Consider the following 25,873-nt stretch of genomic DNA (forward strand, 5'->3'; position numbering starts at 1 on the left):
GGCCAAAGGGTGGGTGCCTTGGGTCAGGTTGTGGTGGCTGTTGTTGGTGGTCCGGTGTTGGAGGAGAGTGTCTGCTGTAGTGGGGAAGTGTGGTTCGGGCTGTTGAAAGTAGGAGGAGGGGAGGAAAAGGAGGAGGGAAGTGTTGGTGGGAGAGCCGTATGGATGGCAAGGGCCAAAGGGTGGGTGCCTTGGTGCAGGTTGTGGTGGCTGTTGTTGGTAGTCCGGTGTTGGAGGAGAGTGTCTGCTGTAGTGGGGAAGTGTGGTTCGGGCTGTTGAAAGTCGGAGGAGGGGAGGAAAAGGAGGAGGGAAGTGTTGGTGGGAGAGCCGTATGGATGGCAAGGGCCAAAGGGTGGGTGCCTTGGGTCAGGTTGTGGTGGCTGTTGTTGGTAGTCCGGTGTTGGAGGAGAGTGTCTGCTGTAGTGGGGAAGTGTGGTTCGGGCTGTCAAAAACAGGAGGAGGGGAGGAAAAGGAGGAGGGAAGTGTTGGTGGGAGAGCCGTATGGATGGCAAGGGCGAAAGGGTGGGTGCCTTGGTGCAGGTTGTGGTGGCTGTTGTTGGTAGTTGGGTGTTGGAGGAGAGTGTCTGCTGTAGTGGGGAAGTGTGGTTCGGGCTGTTGAAAGTAGGAGGAGGGGAGGAAAAGGAGGAGGGAAGTGTTGGTGGGAGAGCCGTGTGCATGCCAGTGCCAAAAGGGTGGGTGCCTTGGTGCAGGTTGTGGTGGCTGTTGTTGGTAGTCCGGTGTTGGAGGAGAGTGTCTGCTGTAGTGGGGAAGTGTGATTAGTGTGGTTCGGGCTGTTGAAAGTAGGAGGAGGGGAGGAAAAGGAGGAGGGAAGTGTTGGTGGGAGAGCGGTATGGATGGCAAGGGCAAAAGGGTGGGTGCCTTGGTGCAGGTTGTGGTGGCTGTTGTTGGTAGTCCGGTGTTGGAGGAGAGTGTCTGCTGTAGTGGGGAAGTGTGGTTCGGGCTGTTGAAAGTCGGAGGAGGGGAGGAAAAGGAGGAGGGAAGTGTTGGTGGGAGAGCCGTATGGATGGCAAGGGCCAAAGGGTGGGTGCCTTGGGTCAGGTTGTGGTGGCTGTTGTTGGTGGTCCGGTGTTGGAGGAGAGTGTCTGCTGTAGTGGGGAAGTGTGTTTCGGGCTGTTGAAAGTAGGAGGAGGGGAGGAAAAGGAGGAGGGAAGTGTTGGTGGGGGAGCCGTATGGATGGCAAGGGCCAAAGGGTGGGTGCCTTGGTGCAGGTTGTGGTGGCTGTTGTTGGTGGTCCGGTGTTGGAGGAGAGTGTCTGCTGTAGTGGGGAAGTGTGGTTCGGGCTGTTGAAAGTAGGAGGAGGGGAGGAAAAGGATGAGGGAAGTGTTGGTGGGAGAGCCGTATGGATGGCAAGGGCCAAAGGGTGGGTGCCTTGGTGCAGGTTGTGGTGGCTGTTGTTGGTAGTTGGGTGTTGGAGGAGAGTGTCTGCTGTAGTGGGGAAGTGTGGTTCGGGCTGTTGAAAGTCGGAGGAGGGGAGGAAAAGGAGGAGGGAAGTGTTGGTGGGAGAGCCGTATGGATGGCAAGGGCCAAAGGGTGGGTGCCTTGGGTCAGGTTGTGGTGGCTGTTGTTGGTAGTCCGGTGTTGGAGGAGAGTGTCTGCTGTAGTGGGGAAGTGTGGTTCGGGCTGTTGAAAGTCGGAGGAGGGGAGGAAAAGGAGGAGGGAAGTGTTGGTGGGAGAGCCGTATGGATGGCAAGGGCCAAAGGGTGGGTGCCTTGGGTCAGGTTGTGGTGGCTGTTGTTGGTGGTCCGGTGTTGGAGGAGAGTGTCTGCTGTAGTGGGGAAGTGTGGTTCGGGCTGTTGAAAGTAGGAGGAGGGGAGGAAAAGGAGGAGGGAAGTGTTGGTGGGAGAGCCGTATGGATGGCGAGGGCCAAAGGGTGGGTGCCTTGGTGCAGGTTGTGGTGGCTGTTGTTGGTAGTCCGGTGTTGGAGGAGAGTGTCTGCTGTAGTGGGGAAGTGTGGTCAGGGCTGTTGAAAGTAGGAGGAGGGGAGGAAAAGGAGGAGGGAAGTGTTGGTGGGAGAGCCGTGTGCATGCCAGTGCCAAAAGGGTGGGTGCCTTGGTGCAGGTTGTGGTGGCTGTTGTTGGTAGTCCGGTGTTGGAGGAGAGTGTCTGCTGTAGTGGGGAAGTGTGGTTCGGGCTGTTGAAAGTAGGAGGAGGGGAGGAAAAGGAGGAGGGAAGTGTTGGTGGGAGAGCCGTATGGATGGCAAGGGCCAAAGGGTGGGTGCCTTGGGTCAGGTTGTGGTGGCTGTTGTTGGTGGTCCGGTGTTGGAGGAGAGTGTCTGCTGTAGTGGGGAAGTGTGGTTCGGGCTGTTGAAAGTAGGAGGAGGGGAGGAAAAGGAGGAGGGAAGTGTTGGTGGGAGAGCCGTGCCGTATGGATGGCAAGGCCAAAAGGGTGGGTGCCTTGGGTCAGGTTGTGGTGGCTGTTGTTGGTAGTTGGGTGTTGGAGGAGAGTGTCTGCTGTAGTGGGGAAGTGTGAGTAGTGTGGTTCGGGCTGTTGAAAGTCGGAGGAGGGGAGGAAAAGGAGGAGGGAAGTGTTGGTGGGAGAGCCGTATGGATGGCAAGGGCCAAAGGGTGGGTGCCTTGGTGCAGGTTGTGGTGGCTGTTGTTGGTAGTCCGGTGTTGGAGGAGAGTGTCTGCTGTAGTGGGGAAGTGTGGTTCGGGCTGTCAAAAACAGGAGGAGGGGAGGAAAAGGAGGAGGGAAGTGTTGGTGGGAGAGCCGTATGGATGGCAAGGGCGAAAGGGTGGGTGCCTTGGTGCAGGTTGTGGTGGCTGTTGTTGGTAGTCCGGTGTTGGAGGAGAGTGTCTGCTGTAGTGGGGAAGTGTGGTTCGGGCTGTTGAAAGTAGGAGGAGGGGAGGAAAAGGAGGAGGGAAGTGTTGGTGGGAGAGCCGTATGGATGGCGAGGGCCAAAGGGTGGGTGCCTTGGTGCAGGTTGTGGTGGCTGTTGTTGGTAGTCCGGTGTTGGAGGAGAGTGTCTGCTGTAGTGGGGAAGTGTGATTAGTGTGGTTCGGGCTGTTGAAAGTCGGAGGAGGGGAGGAAAAGGAGGAGGGAAGTGTTGGTGGGAGAGCCTATGGATGGCAAGGGCCAAAGGGTGGGTGCCTTGGTGCAGGTTGTGGTGGCTGTTGTTGGTAGTCCGGTGTTGGAGGAGAGTGTCTGCTGTAGTGGGGAAGTGTGGCTCGGGCTGTTGAAAGTCGGAGGAGGGGAGGAAAAGGAGGAGGGAAGTGTTGGTGGGAGAGCCGTATGGATGGCAAGGGCCAAAGGGTGGGTGCCTTGGTGCAGGTTGTGGTGGCTGTTGTTGGTGGTCCGGTGTTGGAGGAGAGTGTCTGCTGTAGTGGGGAAGTGTGTTTCGGGCTGTTGAAAGTAGGAGGAGGGGAGGAAAAGGAGGAGGGAAGTGTTGGTGGGAGAGCCGTATGGATGGCAAGGGCCAAAGGGTGGGTGCCTTGGTGCAGGTTGTGGAGGCTGTTGTTGGTAGTCCGGTGTTGGAGGAGAGTGTCTGCTGTAGTGGGGAAGTGTGGTTCGGGCTGTTGAAAGTCGGAGGAGGGGAGGAAAAGGAGGAGGGAAGTGTTGGTGGGAGAGCCGTATGGATGGCAAGGGCCAAAGGGTGGGTGCCTTGGTGCAGGTTGTGGTGGCTGTTGTTGGTAGTCCGGTGTTGGAGGAGAGTGTCTGCTGTAGTGGGGAAGTGTGGTTCGGGCTGTTGAAAGTAGGAGGAGGGGAGGAAAAGGAGGAGGGAAGTGTTGGTGGGAGAGCCGTATGGATGGCAAGGGCGAAAGGGTGGGTGCCTTGGTGCAGGTTGTGGTGGCTGTTGTTGGTGGTCCGGTGTTGGAGGAGAGTGTCTGCTGTAGTGGGGAAGTGTGGTTCGGGCTGTTGAAAGTCGGAGGAGGGGAGGAAAAGGAGGAGGGAAGTGTTGGTGGGAGAGCCGTATGGATGGCAAGGGCCAAAGGGTGGGTGCCTTGGGTCAGGTTGTGGTGGCTGTTGTTGGTAGTTGGGTGTTGGAGGAGAGTGTCTGCTGTAGTGGGGAAGTGTGGTTCGGGCTGTTGAAAGTAGGAGGAGGGGAGGAAAAGGAGGAGGGAAGTGTTGGTGGGAGAGCCGTATGGATGGCAAGGGCCAAAGGGTGGGTGCCTTGGTGCAGGTTGTGGTGGCTTTTGTTGGTAGTTGGGTGTTGGAGGAGAGTGTCTGCTGTAGTGGGGAAGTGTGGTTCGGGCTGTTGAAAGTAGGAGGAGGGGAGGAAAAGGAGGAGGGAAGTGTTGGTGGGAGAGCCGTATGGATGGCGAGGGCCAAAGGGTGGGTGCCTTGGTGCAGGTTGTGGTGGCTGTTGTTGGTAGTCCGGTGTTGGAGGAGAGTGTCTGCTGTAGTGGGGAAGTGTGGTTCGGGCTGTTGAAAGTGGGAGGAGGGTAGGAAAAGGAGGAGGGAAGTGTTGGTGGGAGAGCCGTGTGCATGCCAGTGCCAAAAGGGTGGGTGCCTTGGTGCAGGTTGTGGTGGCTGTTGTTGGTAGTCCGGTGTTGGAGGAGAGTGTCTGCTGTAGTGGGGAAGTGTGGTTCGGGCTGTTGAAAGTAGGAGGAGGGGAGGAAAAGGAGGAGGGAAGTGTTGGTGGGAGAGCCGTATGGATGGCAAGGGCCAAAGGGTGGGTGCCTTGGGTCAGGTTGTGGTGGCTGTTGTTGGTAGTCCGGTGTTGGAGGAGAGTGTCTGCTGTAGTGGGGAAGTGTGGTTCGGGCTGTTGAAAGTCGGAGGAGGGGAGGAAAAGGAGGAGGGAAGTGTTGGTGGGAGAGCCGTATGGATGGCGAGGGCCAAAGGGTGGGTGCCTTGGGTCAGGTTGTGGTGGCTGTTGTTGGTAGTCCGGTGTTGGAGGAGAGTGTCTGCTGTAGTGGGGAAGTGTGGTTCGGGCTGTTGAAAGTAGGAGGAGGGGAGGAAAAGGAGGAGGGAAGTGTTGGTGGGAGAGCCGTATGGATGGCAAGGGCCAAAGGGTGGGTGCCTTGGTGCAGGTTGTGGTGGCTGTTGTTGGTAGTCCGGTGTTGGAGGAGAGTGTCTGCTGTAGTGGGGAAGTGTGATTAGTGTGGTTCGGGCTGTTGAAAGTAGGAGGAGGGGAGGAAAAGGAGGAGGGAAGTGTTGGTGGGAGAGCCGTATGGATGGCAAGGGCCAAAGGGTGGGTGCCTTGGTGCAGGTTGTGGTGGCTGTTGTTGGTAGTTGGGTGTTGGAGGAGAGTGTCTGCTGTAGTGGGGAAGTGTGGTTCGGGCTGTTGAAAGTAGGAGGAGGGGAGGAAAAGGAGGAGGGAAGTGTTGGTGGGAGAGCCGTATGGATGGCAAGGGCCAAAGGGTGGGTGCCTTGGTGCAGGTTGTGGTGGCTGTTGTTGGTAGTCCGGTGTTGGAGGAGAGCGTCTGCTGTAGTGGGGAAGTGTGGTTCGGGCTGTTGAAAGTCGGAGGAGGGGAGGAAAAGGAGGAGGGAAGTGTTGGTGGGAGAGCCGTATGGATGGCAAGGGCCAAAGGGTGGGTGCCTTGGGTCAGGTTGTGGTGGCTGTTGTTGGTAGTCCGGTGTTGGAGGAGAGTGTCTGCTGTAGTGGGGAAGTGTGGTTCGGGCTGTTGAAAGTCGGAGGAGGGGAGGAAAAGGAGGAGGGAAGTGTTGGTGGGAGAGCCGTATGGATGGCAAGGGCCAAAGGGTGGGTGCCTTGGTGCAGGTTGTGGTGGCTGTTGTTGGTAGTCCGGTGTTGGAGGAGAGTGTCTGCTGTAGTGGGGAAGTGTGGTTCGGGCTGTTGAAAGTCGGAGGAGGGGAGGAAAAGGAGGAGGGAAGTGTTGGTGGGAGAGCCGTGTGCATGCCAGTGCCAAAAGGGTGGGTGCCTTGGGTCAGGTTGTGGTGGCTGTTGTTGGTGGTCCGGTGTTGGAGGAGAGTGTCTGCTGTAGTGGGGAAGTGTGGTTCGGGCTGTTGAAAGTAGGAGGAGGGGAGGAAAAGGAGGAGGGAAGTGTTGGTGGGAGAGCCGTGTGCATGCCAGTGCCAAAAGGGTGGGTGCCTTGGGTCAGGTTGTGGTGGCTGTTGTTGGTAGTCCGGTGTTGGAGGAGAGTGTCTGCTGTAGTGGGGAAGTGTGGTTCGGGCTGTTGAAATTAGGAGGAGGGGAGGAAAAGGAGGAGGGAAGTGTTGGTGGGAGAGCCTTGTGCATGCCAGTGCCAAAAGGGTGGGTGCCTTGGGTCAGGTTGTGGTGGCTGTTGTTGGTAGTCCGGTGTTGGAGGAGAGTGTCTGCTGTAGTGGGGAAGTGTGGTTCGGGCTGTTGAAAGTCGGAGGAGGGGAGGAAAAGGAGGAGGGAAGTGTTGGTGGGAGAGCCGTATGGATGGCAAGGGCCAAAGGGTGGGTGCCTTGGGTCAGGTTGTGGTGGCTGTTGTTGGTAGTCCGGTGTTGGAGGAGAGTGTCTGCTGTAGTGGGGAAGTGTGGTTCGGGCTGTTGAAAGTAGGAGGAGGGGAGGAAAAGGAGGAGGGAAGTGTTGGTGGGAGAGCCGTATGGATGGCAAGGGCCAAAGGGTGGGTGCCTTGGTGCAGGTTGTGGTGGCTGTTGTTGGTAGTTGGGTGTTGGAGGAGAGTGTCTGCTGTAGTGGGGAAGTGTGGTTCGGGCTGTTGAAAGTAGGAGGAGGGGAGGAAAAGGAGGAGGGAAGTGTTGGTGGGAGAGCCGTATGGATGGCAAGGGCCAAAGGGTGGGTGCCTTGGGTCAGGTTGTGGTGGCTGTTGTTGGTAGTCCGGTGTTGGAGGAGAGTGTCTGCTGTAGTGGGGAAGTGTGGTTCGGGCTGTTGAAAGTAGGAGGAGGGGAGGAAAAGGAGGAGGGAAGTGTTGGTGGGAGAGCCGTATGGATGGCAAGGGCCAAAGGGTGGGTGCCTTGGTGCAGGTTGTGGTGGCTGTTGTTGGTAGTTGGGTGTTGGAGGAGAGTGTCTGCTGTAGTGGGGAAGTGTGGTTCGGGCTGTTGAAAGTCGGAGGAGGGGAGGAAAAGGAGGAGGGAAGTGTTGGTGGGAGAGCCGTATGGAAGGCAAGGGCCAAAGGGTGGGTGCCTTGGGTCAGGTTGTGGTGGCTGTTGTTGGTAGTCCGGTGTTGGAGGAGAGTGTCTGCTGTAGTGGGGAAGTGTGGTTCGGGCTGTTGAAAGTAGGAGGAGGGGAGGAAAAGGAGGAGGGAAGTGTTGGTGGGAGAGCCGTGTGCATGCCAGTGCCAAAAGGGTGGGTGCCTTGGGTCAGGTTGTGGTGGCTGTTGTTGGTAGTCCGGTGTTGGAGGAGAGTGTCTGCTGTAGTGGGGAAGTGTGGTTCGGGCTGTTGAAAGTCGGAGGAGGGGAGGAAAAGGAGGAGGGAAGTGTTGGTGGGAGAGCCGTATGGATGGCAAGGGCCAAAGGGTGGGTGCCTTGGGTCAGGTTGTGGTGGCTGTTGTTGGTAGTCCGGTGTTGGAGGAGAGTGTCTGCTGTAGTGGGGAAGTGTTGTCAGGGCTGTCAAAAACAGGAGGAGGGGAGGAAAAGGAGGAGGGAAGTGTTGGTGGGAGAGCCGTATGGATGGCAAGGGCCAAAGGGTGGGTGCCTTGGGTCAGGTTGTGGTGGCTGTTGTTGGTAGTTGGGTGTTGGAGGAGAGTGTCTGCTGTAGTGGGGAAGTGTGGTTCGGGCTGTTGAAAGTCGGAGGAGGGGAGGAAAAGGAGGAGGGAAGTGTTGGTGGGAGAGCCGTATGGATGGCAAGGGCCAAAGGGTGGGTGCCTTGGTGCAGGTTGTGGTGGCTGTTGTTGGTAGTCCGGTGTTGGAGGAGAGTGTCTGCTGTAGTGGGGAAGTGTGGTTCGGGCTGTTGAAAGTAGGAGGAGGGGAGGAAAAGGAGGAGGGAAGTGTTGGTGGGAGAGCCGTATGGATGGCGAGGGCCAAAGGGTGGGTGCCTTGGTGCAGGTTGTGGTGGCTTTTGTTGGTAGTTGGGTGTTGGAGGAGAGTGTCTGCTGTAGTGGGGAAGTGTGGTTCGGGCTGTTGAAAGTAGGAGGAGGGGAGGAAAAGGAGGAGGGAAGTGTTGGTGGGAGAGCCGTATGGATGGCAAGGGCCAAAGGGTGGGTGCCTTGGGTCAGGTTGTGGTGGCTGTTGTTGGTAGTCCGGTGTTGGAGGAGAGTGTCTGCTGTAGTGGGGAAGTGTGGTTCGGGCTGTTGAAAGTAGGAGGAGGGGAGGAAAAGGAGGAGGGAAGTGTTGGTGGGAGAGCCGTATGGATGGCAAGGGCCAAAGGGTGGGTGCCTTGGGTCAGGTTGTGGTGGCTGTTGTTGGTAGTCCGGTGTTGGAGGAGAGTGTCTGCTGTAGTGGGGAAGTGTGGTTCGGGATGTCAAAAACAGGAGGAGGGGAGGAAAAGGATGAGGGAAGTGTTGGTGGGAGAGCCGTATGGATGGCAAGGGCCAAAGGGTGGGTGCCTTGGTGCAGGTTGTGGTGGCTGTTGTTGGTGGTCCGGTGTTGGAGGAGAGTGTCTGCTGTAGTGGGGAAGTGTGGTTCGGGCTGTTGAAAGTAGGAGGAGGGGAGGAAAAGGAGGAGGGGATTGTTGGTGGGAGAGCCGTGTGCATGCCAGTGCCAAAAGGGTGGGTGCCTTGGGTCAGGTTGTGGTGGCTGTTGTTGGTAGTCCGGTGTTGGAGGAGAGTGTCTGCTGTAGTGGGGAAGTGTGGTTCGGGCTGTTGAAAGTAGGAGGAGGGGAGGAAAAGGAGGAGGGAAGTGTTGGTGGGAGAGCCGTGTGCATGCCAGTGCCAAAAGGGTGGGTGCCTTGGGTCAGGTTGTGGTGGCTGTTGTTGGTAGTCCGGTGTTGGAGGAGAGTGTCTGCTGTAGTGGGGAAGTGTGGTTCGGGCTGTTGAAAGTAGGAGGAGGGGAGGAAAAGGAGGAGGGAAGTGTTGGTGGGAGAGCCGTATGGATGGCAAGGGCCAAAGGGTGGGTGCCTTGGTGCAGGTTGTGGTGGCTGTTGTTGGTGGTCCGGTGTTGGAGGAGAGTGTCTGCTGTAGTGGGGAAGTGTGGTTCGGGCTGTTGAAAGTAGGAGGAGGGGAGGAAAAGGAGGAGGGAAGTGTTGGTGGGAGAGCCGTATGGATGGCAAGGGCCAAAGGGTGGGTGCCTTGGGTCAGGTTGTGGTGGCTGTTGTTGGTGGTCCGGTGTTGGAGGAGAGTGTCTGCTGTAGTGGGGAAGTGTAGTTCGGGCTGTTGAAATTAGGAGGAGGGGAGGAAAAGGAGGAGGGAAGTGTTGGTGGGAGAGCCGTGTGCATGCCAATGCCAAAAGGGTGGGTGGATTGGTGCAGGTTGTGGTGGCTGTTGTTGGTAGTTGGGTGTTGGAGGAGAGTGTCTGCTGTAGTGGGGAAGTGTGGTTCGGGCTGTTGAAAGTAGGAGGAGGGGAGGAAAAGGATGAGGGAAGTGTTGGTGGGAGAGCCGTATGGATGGCAAGGGCCAAAGGGTGGGTGCCTTGGGTCAGGTTGTGGTGGCTGTTGTTGGTAGTTGGGTGTTGGAGGAGAGTGTCTGCTGTAGTGGGGAAGTGTGGTTCGGGCTGTTGAAAGTCGGAGGAGGGGAGGAAAAGGAGGAGGGAAGTGTTGGTGGGAGAGCCGTATGGATGGCAGGGGCCAAAGGGTGGGTGCCTTGGTGCAGGTTGTGGTGGCTGTTGTTGGTAGTCCGGTGTTGGAGGAGAGTGTCTGCTGTAGTGGGGAAGTGTGGTTCGGGCTGTTGAAAGTCGGAGGAGGGGAGGAAAAGGAGGAGGGAAGTGTTGGTGGGAGAGCCGTATGGATGGCAAGGGCAAAAGGGTGGGTGCCTTGGTGCAGGTTGTGGTTGCTGTTGTTGGTAGTCCGGTGTTGGAGGAGAGTGTCTGCTGTAGTGGGGAAGTGTGGTTCGGGCTGTTGAAAGTAGGAGGAGGGGAGGAAAAGGAGGAGGGGAGTGTTGGTGGGAGAGCCGTGTGCATGCCAGTGCCAAAAGGGTGGGTGCCTTGGTGCAGGTTGTGGTGGCTGTTGTTGGTAGTCCGGTGTTGGAGGAGAGTGTCTGCTGTAGTGGGGAAGTGTGGTTCGGGCTGTTGAAAGTCGGAGGAGGGGAGGAAAAGGAGGAGGGAAGTGTTGGTGGGAGAGCCGTATGGATGGCAAGGGCCAAAGGGTGGGTGCCTTGGTGCAGGTTGTGGTGGCTGTTGTTGGTAGTCCGGTGTTGGAGGAGAGTGTCTGCTGTAGTGGGGAAGTGTGATTAGTGTGGTTCGGGCTGTTGAAAGTAGGAGGATGGGAGGAAAAGGAGGAGGGAAGTGTTGGTGGGAGAGCCGTATGGATGGCAAGGGCCAAAGGGTGGGTGCCTTGGGTCAGGTTGTGGTGGCTGTTGTTGGTAGTCCGGTGTTGGAGGAGAGTGTCTGCTGTAGTGGGGAAGTGTGGTTCGGGCTGTCAAAAACAGGAGGAGGGGAGGAAAAGGAGGAGGGAAGTGTTGGTGGGAGAGCCGTATGGATGGCAAGGGCCAAAGGGTGGGTGCCTTGGTGCAGGTTGTGGTGGCTGTTGTTGGTAGTCCGGTGTTGGAGGAGAGTGTCTGCTGTAGTGGGGAAGTGTGGTTCGGGCTGTTGAAAGTAGGAGGAGGGGAGGAAAAGGAGGAGGGAAGTGTTGGTGGGAGAGCCGTATGGATGGCAAGGGCCAAAGGGTGGGTGCCTTGGTGCAGGTTGTGGTGGCTGTTGTTGGTAGTCCGGTGTTGGAGGAGAGTGTCTGCTGTAGTGGGGAAGTGTGGTTCGGGCTGTTGAAAGTAGGAGGAGGGGAGGAAAAGGAGGAGGGAAGTGTTGGTGGGAGAGCCGTGTGCATGCCAGTGCCAAAAGGGTGGGTGCCTTGGGTCAGGTTGTGGTGGCTGTTGTTGGTGGTCCGGTGTTGGAGGAGAGTGTCTGCTGTAGTGGGGAAGTGTGGTTCGGGCTGTTGAAAGTAGGAGGAGGGGAGGAAAAGGAGGAGGGAAGTGTTGGTGGGAGAGCCGTGTGCATGCCAATGCCAAAAGGGTGGGTGCCTTGGTGCAGGTTGTGGTGGCTGTTGTTGGTAGTTGGGTGTTGGAGGAGAGTGTCTGCTGTAGTGGGGAAGTGTGGTTCGGGCTGTTGAAAGTCGGAGGAGGGGAGGAAAAGGAGGAGGGAAGTGTTGGTGGGAGAGCCGTATGGATGGCAAGGGCCAAAGGGTGGGTGCCTTGGTGCAGGTTGTGGTGGCTGTTGTTGGTAGTCCGGTGTTGGAGGAGAGTGTCTGCTGTAGTGGGGAAGTGTTGTCAGGGCTGTCAAAAAAAGGAGGAGGGGAGGAAAAGGAGGAGGGAAGTGTTGGTGGGAGAGCCGTGTGCATGCCAGTGCCAAAAGGGTGGGTGCCTTGGTGCAGTTTGTGGTGGCTGTTGTTGGTAGTCCGGTGTTGGAGGAGAGTGTCTGCTGTAGTGGGGAAGTGTGGTTCGGGCTGTTGAAAGTCGGAGGAGGGGAGGAAAAGGAGGAGGGAAGTGTTGGTGGGAGAGCCGTATGGATGGCAAGGGCCAAAGGGTGGGTGCCTTGGTGCAGGTTGTGGTGGCTGTTGTTGGTAGTCCGGTGTTGGAGGAGAGTGTCTGCTGTAGTGGGGAAGTGTGGTTCGGGATGTCAAAAACAGGAGGATGGGAGGAAAAGGAGGAGGGAAGTGTTGGTGGGAGAGCCGTATGGATGGCAAGGGCCAAAGGGTGGGTGCCTTGGTGCAGGTTGTGGTGGCTGTTGTTGGTGGTCCGGTGTTGGAGGAGAGTGTCTGCTGTAGTGGGGAAGTGTGGTTCGGGCTGTTGAAAGTAGGAGGAGGGGAGGAAAAGGAGGAGGGAAGTGTTGGTGGGAGAGCCGTATGGATGGCAAGGGCCAAAGGGTGGGTGCCTTGGGTCAGGTTGTGGTGGCTGTTGTTGGTAGTCCGGTGTTGGAGGAGAGTGTCTGCTGTAGTGGGGAAGTGTGGTTCGGGCTGTTGAAAGTAGGAGGAGGGGAGGAAAAGGAGGAGGGAAGTGTTGGTGGGAGAGCCGTGTGCATGCCAGTGCCAAAAGGGTGGGTGCCTTGGGTCAGGTTGTGGTGGCTGTTGTTGGTAGTCCGGTGTTGGAGGAGAGTGTCTGCTGTAGTGGGGAAGTGTGGTTCGGGCTGTTGAAAGTAGGAGGAGGGGAGGAAAAGGAGGAGGGAAGTGTTGGTGGGAGAGCCGTATGGATGGCAAGGGCAAAAGGGTGGGTGCCTTGGTGCAGGTTGTGGTGGCTGTTGTTGGTGGTCCGGTGTTGGAGGAGAGTGTCTGCTGTAGTGGGGAAGTGTGGTTCGGGCTGTTGAAAGTAGGAGGAGGGGAGGAAAAGGAGGAGGGAAGTGTTGGTGGGAGAGCCGTATGGATGGCAAGGGCAAAAGGGTGGGTGCCTTGGGTCAGGTTGTGGTGGCTGTTGTTGGTGGTCCGGTGTTGGAGGAGAGTGTCTGCTGTAGTGGGGAAGTGTGGTTCGGGCTGTTGAAAGTAGGAGGAGGGGAGGAAAAGGAGGAGGGAAGTGTTGGTGGGAGAGCCGTGTGCATGCCAATGCCAAAAGGGTGGGTGCCTTGGTGCAGGTTGTGGTGGCTGTTGTTGGTAGTTGGGTGTTGGAGGAGAGTGTCTGCTGTAGTGGGGAAGTGTGGTTCGGGCTGTTGAAAGTAGGAGGAGGGGAGGAAAAGGAGGAGGGAAGTGTTGGTTGGAGAGCCGTGTGCATGCCAGTGCCAAAAGGGTGGGTGCCTTGGTGCAGGTTGTGGTGGCTGTTGTTGGTAGTCCGGTGTTGGAGGAGAGTGTCTGCTGTAGTGGGGAAGTGTGGTTCGGGCTGTTGAAAGTAGGAGGAGGGGAGGAAAAGGAGGAGGGAAGTGTTGGTGGGAGAGCCGTGTGCATGCCAGTGCCAAAAGGGTGGGTGCCTTGGTGCAGGTTGTGGTGGCTGTTGTTGGTAGTCCGGTGTTGGAGGAGAGTGTCTGCTGTAGTGGGGAAGTGTGGTTCGGGCTGTTGAAAGTCGGAGGAGGGGAGGAAAAGGAGGAGGGAAGTGTTGGTGGGAGAGCCGTATGGATGGCAAGGGCCAAAGGGTGGGTGCCTTGGTGCAGGTTGTGGTGGCTGTTGTTGGTAGTCCGGTGTTGGAGGAGAGTGTCTGCTGTAGTGGGGAAGTGTGATTAGTGTGGTTCGGGCTGTTGAAAGTAGGAGGAGGGGAGGAAAAGGATGAGGGAAGTGTTGGTGGGAGAGCCGTATGGATGGCAAGGGCCAAAGGGTGGGTGGATTGGTGCAGGTTGTGGTGGCTGTTGTTGGTAGTTGGGTGTTGGAGGAGAGTGTCTGCTGTAGTGGGGAAGTGTGGTTCGGGCTGTTGAAAGTAGGAGGAGGGGAGGAAAAGGAGGAGGGAAGTGTTGGTGGGAGAGCCGTATGGATGGCAAGGGCCAAAGGGTGGGTGCCTTGGTGCAGGTTGTGGTGGCTGTTGTTGGTAGTTGGGTGTTGGAGGAGAGTGTCTGCTGTAGTGGGGAAGTGTGGTTCGGGCTGTTGAAAGTAGGAGGAGGGGAGGAAAAGGAGGAGGGAAGTGTTGGTGGGAGAGCCGTATGGATGGCAAGGGCCAAAGGGTGGGTGCCTTGGTGCAGGTTGTGGTGGCTGTTGTTGGTAGTTGGGTGTTGGAGGAGAGTGTCTGCTGTAGTGGGGAAGTGTGGTTCGGGCTGTTGAAAGTCGGAGGAGGGGAGGAAAAGGAGGAGGGAAGTGTTGGTGGGAGAGCCGTATGGATGGCAAGGGCCAAAGGGTGGGTGCCTTGGTGCAGGTTGTGGTGGCTGTTGTTGGTAGTCCGGTGTTGGAGGAGAGTGTCTGCTGTAGTGGGGAAGTGTGGTTCGGGCTGTTGAAAGTAGGAGGAGGGGAGGAAAAGGAGGAGGGAAGTGTTGGTGGGAGAGCCGTGTGCATGCCAATGCCAAAAGGGTGGGTGGATTGGTGCAGGTTGTGGTGGCTGTTGTTGGTAGTTGGGTGTTGGAGGAGAGTGTCTGCTGTAGTGGGGAAGTGTGGTTCGGGCTGTTGAAAGTAGGAGGAGGGGAGGAAAAGGAGGAGGGGAGTGTTGGTGGGAGAGCCGTGTGCATGCCAGTGCCAAAAGGGTGGGTGCCTTGGGTCAGGTTGTGGTGGCTGTTGTTGGTGGTCCGGTGTTGGAGGAGAGTGTCTGCTGTAGTGGGGAAGTGTGGTTCGGGCTGTTGAAAGTAGGAGGAGGGGAGGAAAAGGAGGAAGGAAGTGTTGGTGGGAGAGCCGTGTGCATGCCAATGCCAAAAGGGTGGGTGCCTTGGGTCAGGTGGTGGTGGCTGTTGTTGGTAGTCCGGTGTTGGAGGAGAGTGTCTGCTGTAGTGGGGAAGTGTGGTTCGGGCTGTTGAAAGTAGGAGGAGGGGAGGAAAAGGAGGAGGGAAGTGTTGGTGGGAGAGCCGTATGGATGGCAAGGGCCAAAGGGTGGGTGCCTTGGGTCAGGTTGTGGTGGCTGTTGTTGGTAGTTGGGTGTTGGAGGAGAGTGTCTGCTGTAGTGGGGAAGTGTGGTTCGGGCTGTTGAAAGTCGGAGGAGGGGAGGAAAAGGAGGAGGGAAGTGTTGGTGGGAGAGCCGTATGGATGGCAAGGGCCAAAGGGTGGGTGCCTTGGTGCAGGTTGTGGTGGCTGTTGTTGGTAGTTGGGTGTTGGAGGAGAGTGTCTGCTGTAGTGGGGAAGTGTGGTTCGGGCTGTTGAAAGTCGGAGGAGGGGAGGAAAAGGAGGAGGGAAGTGTTGGTGGGAGAGCCGTATGGATGGCAAGGGCCAAAGGGTGGGTGCCTTGGTGCAGGTTGTGGTGGCTGTTGTTGGTAGTCCGGTGTTGGAGGAGAGTGTCTGCTGTAGTGGGGAAGTGTGGTTCGGGCTGTTGAAAGTAGGAGGAGGGGAGGAAAAGGAGGAGGGAAGTGTTGGTGGGAGAGCCATGTGCATGCCAATGCCAAAAGGGTGGGTGGATTGGTGCAGGTTGTGGTGGCTGTTGTTGGTAGTTGGGTGTTGGAGGAGAGTGTCTGCTGTAGTGGGGAAGTGTGGTTCGGGCTGTTGAAAGTAGGAGGAGGGGAGGAAAAGGAGGAGGGGAGTGTTGGTGGGAGAGCCGTGTGCATGCCAGTGCCAAAAGGGTGGGTGCCTTGGGTCAGGTTGTGGTGGCTGTTGTTGGTGGTCCGGTGTTGGAGGAGAGTGTCTGCTGTAGTGGGGAAGTGTGGTTCGGGCTGTTGAAAGTAGGAGGAGGGGAGGAAAAGGAGGAAGGAAGTGTTGGTGGGAGAGCCGTGTGCATGCCAATGCCAAAAGGGTGGGTGCCTTGGGTCAGGTGGTGGTGGCTGTTGTTGGTAGTCCGGTGTTGGAGGAGAGTGTCTGCTGTAGTGGGGAAGTGTGGTTCGGGCTGTTGAAAGTAGGAGGAGGGGAGGAAAAGGAGGAGGGAAGTGTTGGTGGGAGAGCCGTATGGATGGCAAGGGCCAAAGGGTGGGTGCCTTTGGTCAGGTTGTGGTGGCTGTTGTTGGTAGTCCGGTGTTGGAGGAGAGTGTCTGCTGTAATGGGGAAGTGTTGTCAGGGCTGTCAAAAAAAGGAGGAGGGGAGGAAAAGGAGGAGGGAAGTGTTGGTGGGAGAGCTGTGTGCATGCCAGTGCCAAAAGGGTGGGTGCCTTGGTGCAGGTTGTGGTGGCTGTTGTTGGTAGTCCGGTGTTGGAGGAGAGTGTCTGCTGTAGTGGGGAAGTGTGGTTCGGGCTGTTGAAAGTAGGAGGAGGGGAGGAAAAGGAGGAGGGAAGTGTTGGTGGGAGAGCCGTGTGCATGCCAATGCCAAAAGGGTGGGTGCCTTGGTGCAGGTTGTGGTGGCTGTTGTTGGTAGTCCGGTGTTGGAGGAGAGTGTCTGCTGTAGTGGGGAAGTGTGGTTCGGGCTGTTGAAAGTCGGAGGAGGGGAGGAAAAGGAGGAGGGAAGTGTTGGTGGGAGAGCCTATGGATGGCAAGGGCCAAAGGGTGGGTGCCTTGGTGCAGGTTGTGGTGGCTGTTGTTGGTGGTCCGGTGTTGGAGGAGAGTGTCTGCTGTAGTGGGGAAGTGTGGTTCGGGCTGTTGAAAGTAGGAGGAGGGGAGGAAAAGGAGGAGGGAAGTGTTGGTGGGAGAGCCGTATGGATGGCAAGGGCCAAAGGGTGGGTGCCTTGGGTCAGGTTGTGGTGGCTGTTGTTGGTGGTCCGGTGTTGGAGGAGAGTGTCTGCTGTAGTGGGGAAGTGTGGTTCGGGCTGTTGAAAGTAGGAGGAGGGGAGGAAAAGGATGAGGGGAGTGTTGGTGGGAGAGCCGTGTGCATGCCAGTGCCAAAAGGGTGGGTGCCTTGGGTCAGGTTGTGGTGGCTGTTGTTGGTAGTCCGGTGTTGGAGGAGAGTGTCTGCTGTAGTGGGGAAGTGTGGTTAGTGTGGTTCGGGCTGTTGAAAGTAGGAGGAGGGGAGGAAAAGGAGGAGGGAAGTGTTGGTGGGAGAGCCGTATGGATGGCAAGGGCCAAAGGGTGGGTGCCTTGGGTCAGGTTGTGGTGGCTGTTGTTGGTAGTCCGGTGTTGGAGGAGAGTGTCTGCTGTAGTGGGGAAGTGTCATTAGTGTGGTTCGGGCTGTTGAAAGTCGGAGGAGGGGAGGAAAAGGAGGAGGGAAGTGTTGGTGGGAGAGCCGTATGGATGGCAAGGGCCAAAGGGTGGGTGCCTTGGGTCAGGTTGTGGTGGCTGTTGTTGGTAGTCCGGTGTTGGAGGAGAGTGTCTGCTGTAGTGGGGAAGTGTGGTTCGGGCTGTTGAAAGTCGGAGGAGGGGAGGAAAAGGAGGAGGGAAGTGTTGGTGGGAGAGCCGTGTGCATGCCAGTGCCAAAAGGGTGGGTGCCTTGGGTCAGGTTGTGGTGGCTGTTGTTGGTGGTCCGGTGTTGGAGGAGAGTGTCTGCTGTAGTGGGGAAGTGTGGTTCGGGCTGTTGAAAGTAGGAGGAGGGGAGGAAAAGGAGGAAGGAAGTGTTGGTGGGAGAGCCGTGTGCATGCCAATGCCAAAAGGGTGGGTGCCTTGGGTCAGGTGGTGGTGGCTGTTGTTGGTAGTCCGGTGTTGGAGGAGAGTGTCTGCTGTAGTGGGGAAGTGTGGTTCGGGCTGTTGAAAGTAGGAGGAGGGGAGGAAAAGGAGGAGGGAAGTGTTGGTGGGAGAGCCGTATGGATGGCAAGGGCCAAAGGGTGGGTGCCTTTGGTCAGGTTGTGGTGGCTGTTGTTGGTAGTCCGGTGTTGGAGGAGAGTGTCTGCTGTAATGGGGAAGTGTTGTCAGGGCTGTCAAAAAAAGGAGGAGGGGAGGAAAAGGAGGAGGGAAGTGTTGGTGGGAGAGCTGTGTGCATGCCAGTGCCAAAAGGGTGGGTGCCTTGGTGCAGGTTGTGGTGGCTGTTGTTGGTAGTCCGGTGTTGGAGGAGAGTGTCTGCTGTAGTGGGGAAGTGTGGTTCGGGCTGTTGAAAGTAGGAGGAGGGGAGGAAAAGGAGGAGGGAAGTGTTGGTGGGAGAGCCGTGTGCATGCCAGTGCCAAAAGGGTGGGTGCCTTGGGTCAGGTTGTGGTGGCTGTTGTTGGTAGTCCGGTGTTGGAGGAGAGTGTCTGCTGTAGTGGGGAAGTGTGGTTCGGGCTGTTGAAAGTCGGAGGAGGGGAGGAAAAGGAGGAGGGAAGTGTTGGTGGGAGAGCCTATGGATGGCAAGGGCCAAAGGGTGGGTGCCTTGGTGCAGGTTGTGGTGGCTGTTGTTGGTGGTCCGGTGTTGGAGGAGAGTGTCTGCTGTAGTGGGGAAGTGTGGTCAGGGCTGTCAAAAACAGGAGGAGGGGAGGAAAAGGAGGAGGGAAGTGTTGGTGGGAGAGCCGTATGGATGGCAAGGGCCAAAGGGTGGGTGCCTTGGGTCAGGTTGTGGTGGCTGTTGTTGGTGGTCCGGTGTTGGAGGAGAGTGTCTGCTGTAGTGGGGAAGTGTGGTTCGGGCTGTTGAAAGTAGGAGGAGGGGAGGAAAAGGAGGAGGGAAGTGTTGGTTGGAGAGCCGTGTGCATGCCAGTGCCAAAAGGGTGGGTGGATTGGTGCAGGTTGTGGTGGCTGTTGTTGGTAGTCCGGTGTTGGAGGAGAGTGTCTGCTGTAGTGGGGAAGTGTGGTTCGGGCTGTTGAAAGTAGGAGGAGGGGAGGAAAAGGAGGAGGGGAGTGTTGGTGGGAGAGCCGTATGCATGCCAGTGCCAAAAGGGTGGGTGCCTTGGTGCAGGTTGTGGTGGCTGTTGTTGGTAGTCCGGTGTTGGAGGAGAGTGTCTGCTGTAGTGGGGAAGTGTGGTTAGTGTGGTTCGGGCTGTTGAAAGTAGGAGGAGGGGAGGAAAAGGAGGAGGGAAGTGTTGGTGGGAGAGCCGTATGGATGGCAAGGGCCAAAGGGTGGGTGCCTTGGGTCAGGTTGTGGTGGCTGTTGTTGGTAGTCCGGTGTTGGAGGAGAGTGTCTGCTGTAGTGGGGAAGTGTGGTTAGTGTGGTTCGGGCTGTTGAAAGTAGGAGGAGGGGAGGAAAAGGAGGAGGGAAGTGTTGGTGGGAGAGCCGTATGGATGGCAAGGGCCAAAGGGTGGGTGCCTTGGGTCAGGTTGTGGTGGCTGTTGTTGGTAGTCCGGTGTTGGAGGAGAGTGTCTGCTGTAGTGGGGTAGTGTGGTTCGGGCTGTTGAAAGTAGGAGGAGGGGAGGAAAAGGAGGAGGGAAGTGTTGGTGGGAGAGCCGTGTGCATGCCAGTGCCAAAAGGGTGGGTGCCTTGGGTCAGGTTGTGGTGGCTGTTGTTGGTGGTCCGGTGTTGGAGGAGAGTGTCTGCTGTAGTGGGGAAGTGTGGTTCGGGCTGTTGAAAGTAGGAGGAGGGGAGGAAAAGGAGGAAGGAAGTGTTGGTGGGAGAGCCGTGTGCATGCCAATGCCAAAAGGGTGGGTGCCTTGGTGCAGGTTGTGGTGGCTGTTGTTGGTAGTCCGGTGTTGGAGGAGAGTGTCTGCTGTAGTGGGGAAGTGTTGTCAGGGCTGTCAAAAAAAGGAGGAGGGGAGGAAAAGGAGGAGGGAAGTGTTGGTGGGAGAGCCGTGTGCATGCCAGTGCCAAAAGGGTGGGTGCCTTGGGTCAGGTTGTGGTGGCTGTTGTTGGTGGTCCGGTGTTGGAGGAGAGTTTCTGCTGTAGTGGGGAAGTGTGGTTCGGGCTGTTGAAAGTAGGAGGAGGGGAGGAAAAGGAGGAGGGAAGTGTTGGTGGGAGAGCCGTATGGATGGCAAGGGCCAAAGGGTGGGTGCCTTGGGTCAGGTTGTGGTGGCTGTTGTTGGTAGTCCGGTGTTGGAGGAGAGTGTCTGCTGTAGTGGGGAAGTGTGGTTCGGGCTGTTGAAAGTCGGAGGAGGGGAGGAAAAGGAGGAGGGAAGTGTTGGTGGGAGAGCCGTGTGCATGCCAGTGCCAAAAGGGTGGGTGCCTTGGTGCAGGTTGTGGTGGCTGTTGTTGGTAGTTGGGTGTTGGAGGAGAGTGTCTGCTGTAGTGGGGAAGTGTGGTTCGGGCTGTTGAAAGTCGGAGGAGGGGAGGAAAAGGAGGAGGGAAGTGTTGGTGGGAGAGCCGTGTGCATGCCAGTGCCAAAAGGGTGGGTGCCTTGGGTCAGGTTGTGGTGGCTGTTGTTGGTAGTTGGGTGTTGGAGGAGAGTGTCTGCTGTAGTGGGGAAGTGTGGTTCGGGCTGTTGAAAGTAGGAGGAGGGGAGGAAAAGGAGGAGGGAAGTGTTGGTGGGAGAGCCATATGGATGGCAAGGGCAAAAGGGTGGGTGCCTTGGGTCAGGTTGTGGTGGCTGTTGTTGGTAGTCCGGTGTTGGAGGAGAGTGTCTGCTGTAGTGGGGAAGTGTGGTTCGGGCTGTTGAAAGTAGGAGGAGGGGAGGAAAAGGAGGAGGGAAGTGTTGGTGGGAGAGCCGTATGGATGGCAAGGGCAAAAGGGTGGGTGCCTTGGGTCAGGTTGTGGTGGCTGTTGTTGGTGGTCCGGTGTTGGAGGAGAGTGTCTGCTGTAGTGGGGAAGTGTGGTTCGGGCTGTTGAAATTAGGAGGAGGGGAGGAAAAGGAGGAGGGAAGTGTTGGTGGGAGAGCCGTGTGCATGCCAATGCCAAAAGGGTGGGTGGATTGGTGCAGGTTGTGGTGGCTGTTGTTGGTAGTTGGGTGTTGGAGGAGAGTGTCTGCTGTAGTGGGGAAGTGTGGTTCGGGCTGTTGAAAGTAGGAGGAGGGGAGGAAAAGGAGGAGGGAAGTGTTGGTTGGAGAGCCGTGTGCATGCCAGTGCCAAAAGGGTGGGTGCCTTGGTGCAGGTTGTGGTGGCTGTTGTTGGTAGTCCGGTGTTGGAGGAGAGTGTCTGCTGTAGTGGGGAAGTGTGGTTCGGGCTGTTGAAAGTAGGAGGAGGGGAGGAAAAGGAGGAGGGAAGTGTTGGTGGGAGAGCCGTATGGATGGCAAGGGCCAAAGGGTGGGTGCCTTGGGTCAGGTTGTGGTGGCTGTTGTTGGTGGTCCGGTGTTGGAGGAGAGTGTCTGCTGTAGTGGGGAAATGTTGTCAGGGCTGTCAAAAAAAGGAGGAGGGGAGGAAAAGGAGGAGGGAAGTGTTGGTGGGAGAGCCGTGTGCATGCCAGTGCCAAAAGGGTGGGTGCCTTGGTGCAGTTTGTGGTGGCTGTTGTTGGTAGTCCGGTGTTGGAGGAGAGTGTCTGCTGTAGTGGGGAAGTGTGGTTCGGGCTGTTGAAAGTCGGAGGAGGGGAGGAAAAGGAGGAGGGAAGTGTTGGTGGGAGAGCCGTATGGATGGCAAGGGCCAAAGGGTGGGTGCCTTGGTGCAGGTTGTGGTGGCTGTTGTTGGTAGTCCGGTGTTGGAGGAGAGTGTCTGCTGTAGTGGGGAAGTGTGGTTCGGGCTGTCAAAAACAGGAGGAGGGGAGGAAAAGGAGGAGGGAAGTGTTGGTGGGAGAGCCGTATGGATGGCAAGGGCCAAAGGGTGGGTGCCTTGGGTCAGGTTGTGGTGGCTGTTGTTGGTGGTCTGGTGTTGGAGGAGAGTGTCTGCTGTAGTGGGGAAGTGTGGTTCGGGCTGTTGAAAGTAGGAGGAGGGGAGGAAAAGGAGGAGGGAAGTGTTGGTGGGAGAGCCGTATGGATGGCAAGGGCCAAAGGGTGGGTGCCTTGGTGCAGGTTGTGGTGGCTGTTGTTGGTAGTCCGGTGTTGGAGGAGAGTGTCTGCTGTAGTGGGGAAGTGTGGTTCGGGCTGTTGAAAGTCGGAGGAGGGGAGGAAAAGGAGGAGGGAAGTGTTGGTGGGAGAGCCGTGTGCATGCCAGTGCCAAAAGGGTGGGTGCCTTGGTGCAGGTTGTGGTGGCTGTTGTTGGTAGTCCGGTGTTGGAGGAGAGTGTCTGCTGTAGTGGGGAAGTGTGGTTCGGGCTGTTGAAAGTAGGAGGAGGGGAGGAAAAGGAGGAGGGAAGTGTTGGTGGGAGAGCCGTATGGATGGCAAGGGCAAAAGGGTGGGTGCCTTGGTGCAGGTTGTGGTGGCTGTTGTTGGTGGTCCGGTGTTGGAGGAGAGTGTCTGCTGTAGTGGGGAAGTGTGGTTCGGGCTGTTGAAAGTCGGAGGAGGGGAGGAAAAGGAGGAGGGAAGTGTTGGTGGGAGAGCGGTATGGATGGCAAGGGCAAAAGGGTGGGTGCCTTGGGTCAGGTTGTGGTGGCTGTTGTTGGTGGTCCGGTGTTGGAGGAGAGTGTCTGCTGTAGTGGGGAAGTGTGGTTCGGGCTGTTGAAAGTAGGAGGAGGGGAGGAAAAGGAGGAGGGAAGTGTTGGTGGGAGAGCCGTGTGCATGCCAGTGCCAAAAGGGTGGGTGGATTGGTGCAGGTTGTGGTGGCTGTTGTTGGTAGTTGGGTGTTGGAGGAGAGTGTCTGCTGTAGTGGGGAAGTGTGGTTCGGGCTGTTGAAAGTAGGAGGAGGGGAGGAAAAGGAGGAGGGAAGTGTTGGTTGGAGAGCCGTGTGCATGCCAGTGCCAAAAGGGTGGGTGCCTTGGTGCAGGTTGTGGTGGCTGTTGTTGGTGGTCCGGTGTTGGAGGAGAGTGTCTGCTGTAGTGGGGAAGTGTGGTTCGGGCTGTTGAAAGTCGGAGGAGGGGAGGAAAAGGAGGAGGGAAGTGTTGGTGGGAGAGCCGTATGGATGGCAAGGGCCAAAGGGTGGGTGCCTTGGGTCAGGTTGTGGTGGCTGTTGTTGGTAGTCCGGTGTTGGAGGAGAGTGTCTGCTGTAGTGGGGAAGTGTGGTTCGGGCTGTTGAAAGTAGGAGGAGGGGAGGAAAAGGAGGAGGGAAGTGTTGGTGGGAGAGCCGTATGGATGGCAAGGGCCAAAGGGTGGGTGCCTTGGGTCAGGTTGTGGTTGCTGTTGTTGGTAGTCCGGTGTTGGAGGAGAGTGTCTGCTGTAGTGGGGAAGTGTGATTAGTGTGGTTCGGGCTGTTGAAAGTCGGAGGAGGGGAGGAAAAGGATGAGGGAAGTGTTGGTGGGAGAGCCGTGTGCATGCCAATGCCAAAAGGGTGGGTGGATTGGTGCAGGTTGTGGTGGCTGTTGTTGGTAGTTGGGTGTTGGAGGAGAGTGTCTGCTGTAGTGGGGAAGTGTGGTTCGGGCTGTTGAAAGTCGGAGGAGGGGAGGAAAAGGAGGAGGGAAGTGTTGGTGGGAGAGCCGTGTGCATGCCAGTGCCAAAAGGGTGGGTGCCTTGGGTCAGGTTGTGGTGGCTGTTGTTGGTAGTCCGGTGTTGGAGGAGAGTGTCTGCTGTAGTGGGGAAGTGTGGTTCGGGCTGTTGAAAGTAGGAGGAGGGGAGGAAAAGGAGGAGGGAAGTGTTGGTGGGAGAGCCATATGGATGGCAAGGGCAAAAGGGTGGGTGCCTTGGGTCAGGTTGTGGTGGCTGTTGTTGGTAGTCCGGTGTTGGAGGAGAGTGTCTGCTGTAGTGGGGAAGTGTGGTTCGGGCTGTTGAAAGTAGGAGGAGGGGAGGAAAAGGAGGAGGGAAGTGTTGGTGGGAGAGCCGTATGGATGGCAAGGGCCAAAGGGTGGGTGCCTTGGGTCAGGTTGTGGTGGCTGTTGTTGGTGGTCCGGTGTTGGAGGAGAGTGTCTGCTGTAGTGGGGAAGTGTGGTTCGGGCTGTTGAAATTAGGAGGAGGGGAGGAAAAGGAGGAGGGAAGTGTTGGTGGGAGAGCCGTGTGCATGCCAATGCCAAAAGGGTGGGTGGATTGGTGCAGGTTGTGGTGGCTGTTGTTGGTAGTTGGGTGTTGGAGGAGAGTGTCTGCTGTAGTGGGGAAGTGTGGTTCGGGCTGTTGAAAGTAGGAGGAGGGGAGGAAAAGGAGGAGGGAAGTGTTGGTTGGAGAGCCGTGTGCATGCCAGTGCCAAAAGGGTGGGTGCCTTGGTGCAGGTTGTGGTGGCTGTTGTTGGTAGTCCGGTGTTGGAGGAGAGTGTCTGCTGTAGTGGGGAAGTGTGGTTCGGGCTGTTGAAAGTAGGAGGAGGGGAGGAAAAGGAGGAGGGAAGTGTTGGTGGGAGAGCCGTATGGATGGCAAGGGCCAAAGGGTGGGTGCCTTGGGTCAGGTTGTGGTGGCTGTTGTTGGTGGTCCGGTGTTGGAGGAGAGTGTCTGCTGTAGTGGGGAAATGTTGTCAGGGCTGTCAAAAAAAGGAGGAGGGGAGGAAAAGGAGGAGGGAAGTGTTGGTGGGAGAGCCGTGTGCATGCCAGTGCCAAAAGGGTGGGTGCCTTGGTGCAGTTTGTGGTGGCTGTTGTTGGTAGTCCGGTGTTGGAGGAGAGTGTCTGCTGTAGTGGGGAAGTGTGGTTCGGGCTGTTGAAAGTCGGAGGAGGGGAGGAAAAGGAGGAGGGAAGTGTTGGTGGGAGAGCCGTATGGATGGCAAGGGCCAAAGGGTGGGTGCCTTGGTGCAGGTTGTGGTGGCTGTTGTTGGTAGTCCGGTGTTGGAGGAGAGTGTCTGCTGTAGTGGGGAAGTGTGGTTCGGGCTGTCAAAAACAGGAGGAGGGGAGGAAAAGGAGGAGGGAAGTGTTGGTGGGAGAGCCGTATGGATGGCAAGGGCCAAAGGGTGGGTGCCTTGGGTCAGGTTGTGGTGGCTGTTGTTGGTGGTCTGGTGTTGGAGGAGAGTGTCTGCTGTAGTGGGGAAGTGTGGTTCGGGCTGTTGAAAGTAGGAGGAGGGGAGGAAAAGGAGGAGGGAAGTGTTGGTGGGAGAGCCGTATGGATGGCAAGGGCCAAAGGGTGGGTGCCTTGGTGCAGGTTGTGGTGGCTGTTGTTGGTAGTCCGGTGTTGGAGGAGAGTGTCTGCTGTAGTGGGGAAGTGTGGTTCGGGCTGTTGAAAGTCGGAGGAGGGGAGGAAAAGGAGGAGGGAAGTGTTGGTGGGAGAGCCGTGTGCATGCCAGTGCCAAAAGGGTGGGTGCCTTGGTGCAGGTTGTGGTGGCTGTTGTTGGTAGTCCGGTGTTGGAGGAGAGTGTCTGCTGTAGTGGGGAAGTGTGGTTCGGGCTGTTGAAAGTAGGAGGAGGGGAGGAAAAGGAGGAGGGAAGTGTTGGTGGGAGAGCCGTATGGATGGCAAGGGCAAAAGGGTGGGTGCCTTGGTGCAGGTTGTGGTGGCTGTTGTTGGTGGTCCGGTGTTGGAGGAGAGTGTCTGCTGTAGTGGGGAAGTGTGGTTCGGGCTGTTGAAAGTCGGAGGAGGGGAGGAAAAGGAGGAGGGAAGTGTTGGTGGGAGAGCGGTATGGATGGCAAGGGCAAAAGGGTGGGTGCCTTGGGTCAGGTTGTGGTGGCTGTTGTTGGTGGTCCGGTGTTGGAGGAGAGTGTCTGCTGTAGTGGGGAAGTGTGGTTCGGGCTGTTGAAAGTAGGAGGAGGGGAGGAAAAGGAGGAGGGAAGTGTTGGTGGGAGAGCCGTGTGCATGCCAGTGCCAAAAGGGTGGGTGGATTGGTGCAGGTTGTGGTGGCTGTTGTTGGTAGTTGGGTGTTGGAGGAGAGTGTCTGCTGTAGTGGGGAAGTGTGGTTCGGGCTGTTGAAAGTAGGAGGAGGGGAGGAAAAGGAGGAGGGAAGTGTTGGTGGGAGAGCCGTGTGCATGCCAGTGCCAAAAGGGTGGGTGCCTTGGTGCAGGTTGTGGTGGCTGTTGTTGGTGGTCCGGTGTTGGAGGAGAGTGTCTGCTGTAGTGGGGAAGTGTGGTTCGGGCTGTTGAAAGTCGGAGGAGGGGAGGAAAAGGAGGAGGGAAGTGTTGGTGGGAGAGCCGTATGGATGGCAAGGGCCAAAGGGTGGGTGCCTTGGGTCAGGTTGTGGTGGCTGTTGTTGGTAGTCCGGTGTTGGAGGAGAGTGTCTGCTGTAGTGGGGAAGTGTGGTTCGGGCTGTTGAAAGTAGGAGGAGGGGAGGAAAAGGAGGAGGGAAGTGTTGGTGGGAGAGCCGTATGGATGGCAAGGGCCAAAGGGTGGGTGCCTTGGGTCAGGTTGTGGTTGCTGTTGTTGGTAGTCCGGTGTTGGAGGAGAGTGTCTGCTGTAGTGGGGAAGTGTGATTAGTGTGGTTCGGGCTGTTGAAAGTCGGAGGAGGGGAGGAAAAGGATGAGGGAAGTGTTGGTGGGAGAGCCGTGTGCATGCCAATGCCAAAAGGGTGGGTGGATTGGTGCAGGTTGTGGTGGCTGTTGTTGGTAGTTGGGTGTTGGAGGAGAGTGTCTGCTGTAGTGGGGAAGTGTGGTTCGGGCTGTTGAAAGTAGGAGGAGGGGAGGAAAAGGAGGAGGGGAGTGTTGGTGGGAGAGCCGTGTGCATGCCAGTGCCAAAAGGGTGGGTGCCTTGGTGCAGGTTGTGGTGGCTGTTGTTGGTAGTCCGGTGTTGGAGGAGAGTGTCTGCTGTAGTGGGGAAGTGTGGTTAGTGTGGTTCGGGCTGTTGAAAGTAGGAGGAGGGGAGGAAAAGGAGGAGGGAAGTGTTGGTGGGAGAGCCGTGTGCATGCCAGTGCCAAAAGGGTGGGTGCCTTGGGTCAGGTTGTGGTGGCTGTTGTTGGTAGTTGGGTGTTGGAGGAGAGTGTCTGCTGTAGTGGG

The sequence above is a fragment of the Struthio camelus genome, chromosome 17 (genome assembly GCF_040807025.1).
Source record: "Struthio camelus isolate bStrCam1 chromosome 17, bStrCam1.hap1, whole genome shotgun sequence".
Classification (NCBI taxonomy): Eukaryota; Metazoa; Chordata; class Aves; order Struthioniformes; family Struthionidae; genus Struthio; species Struthio camelus.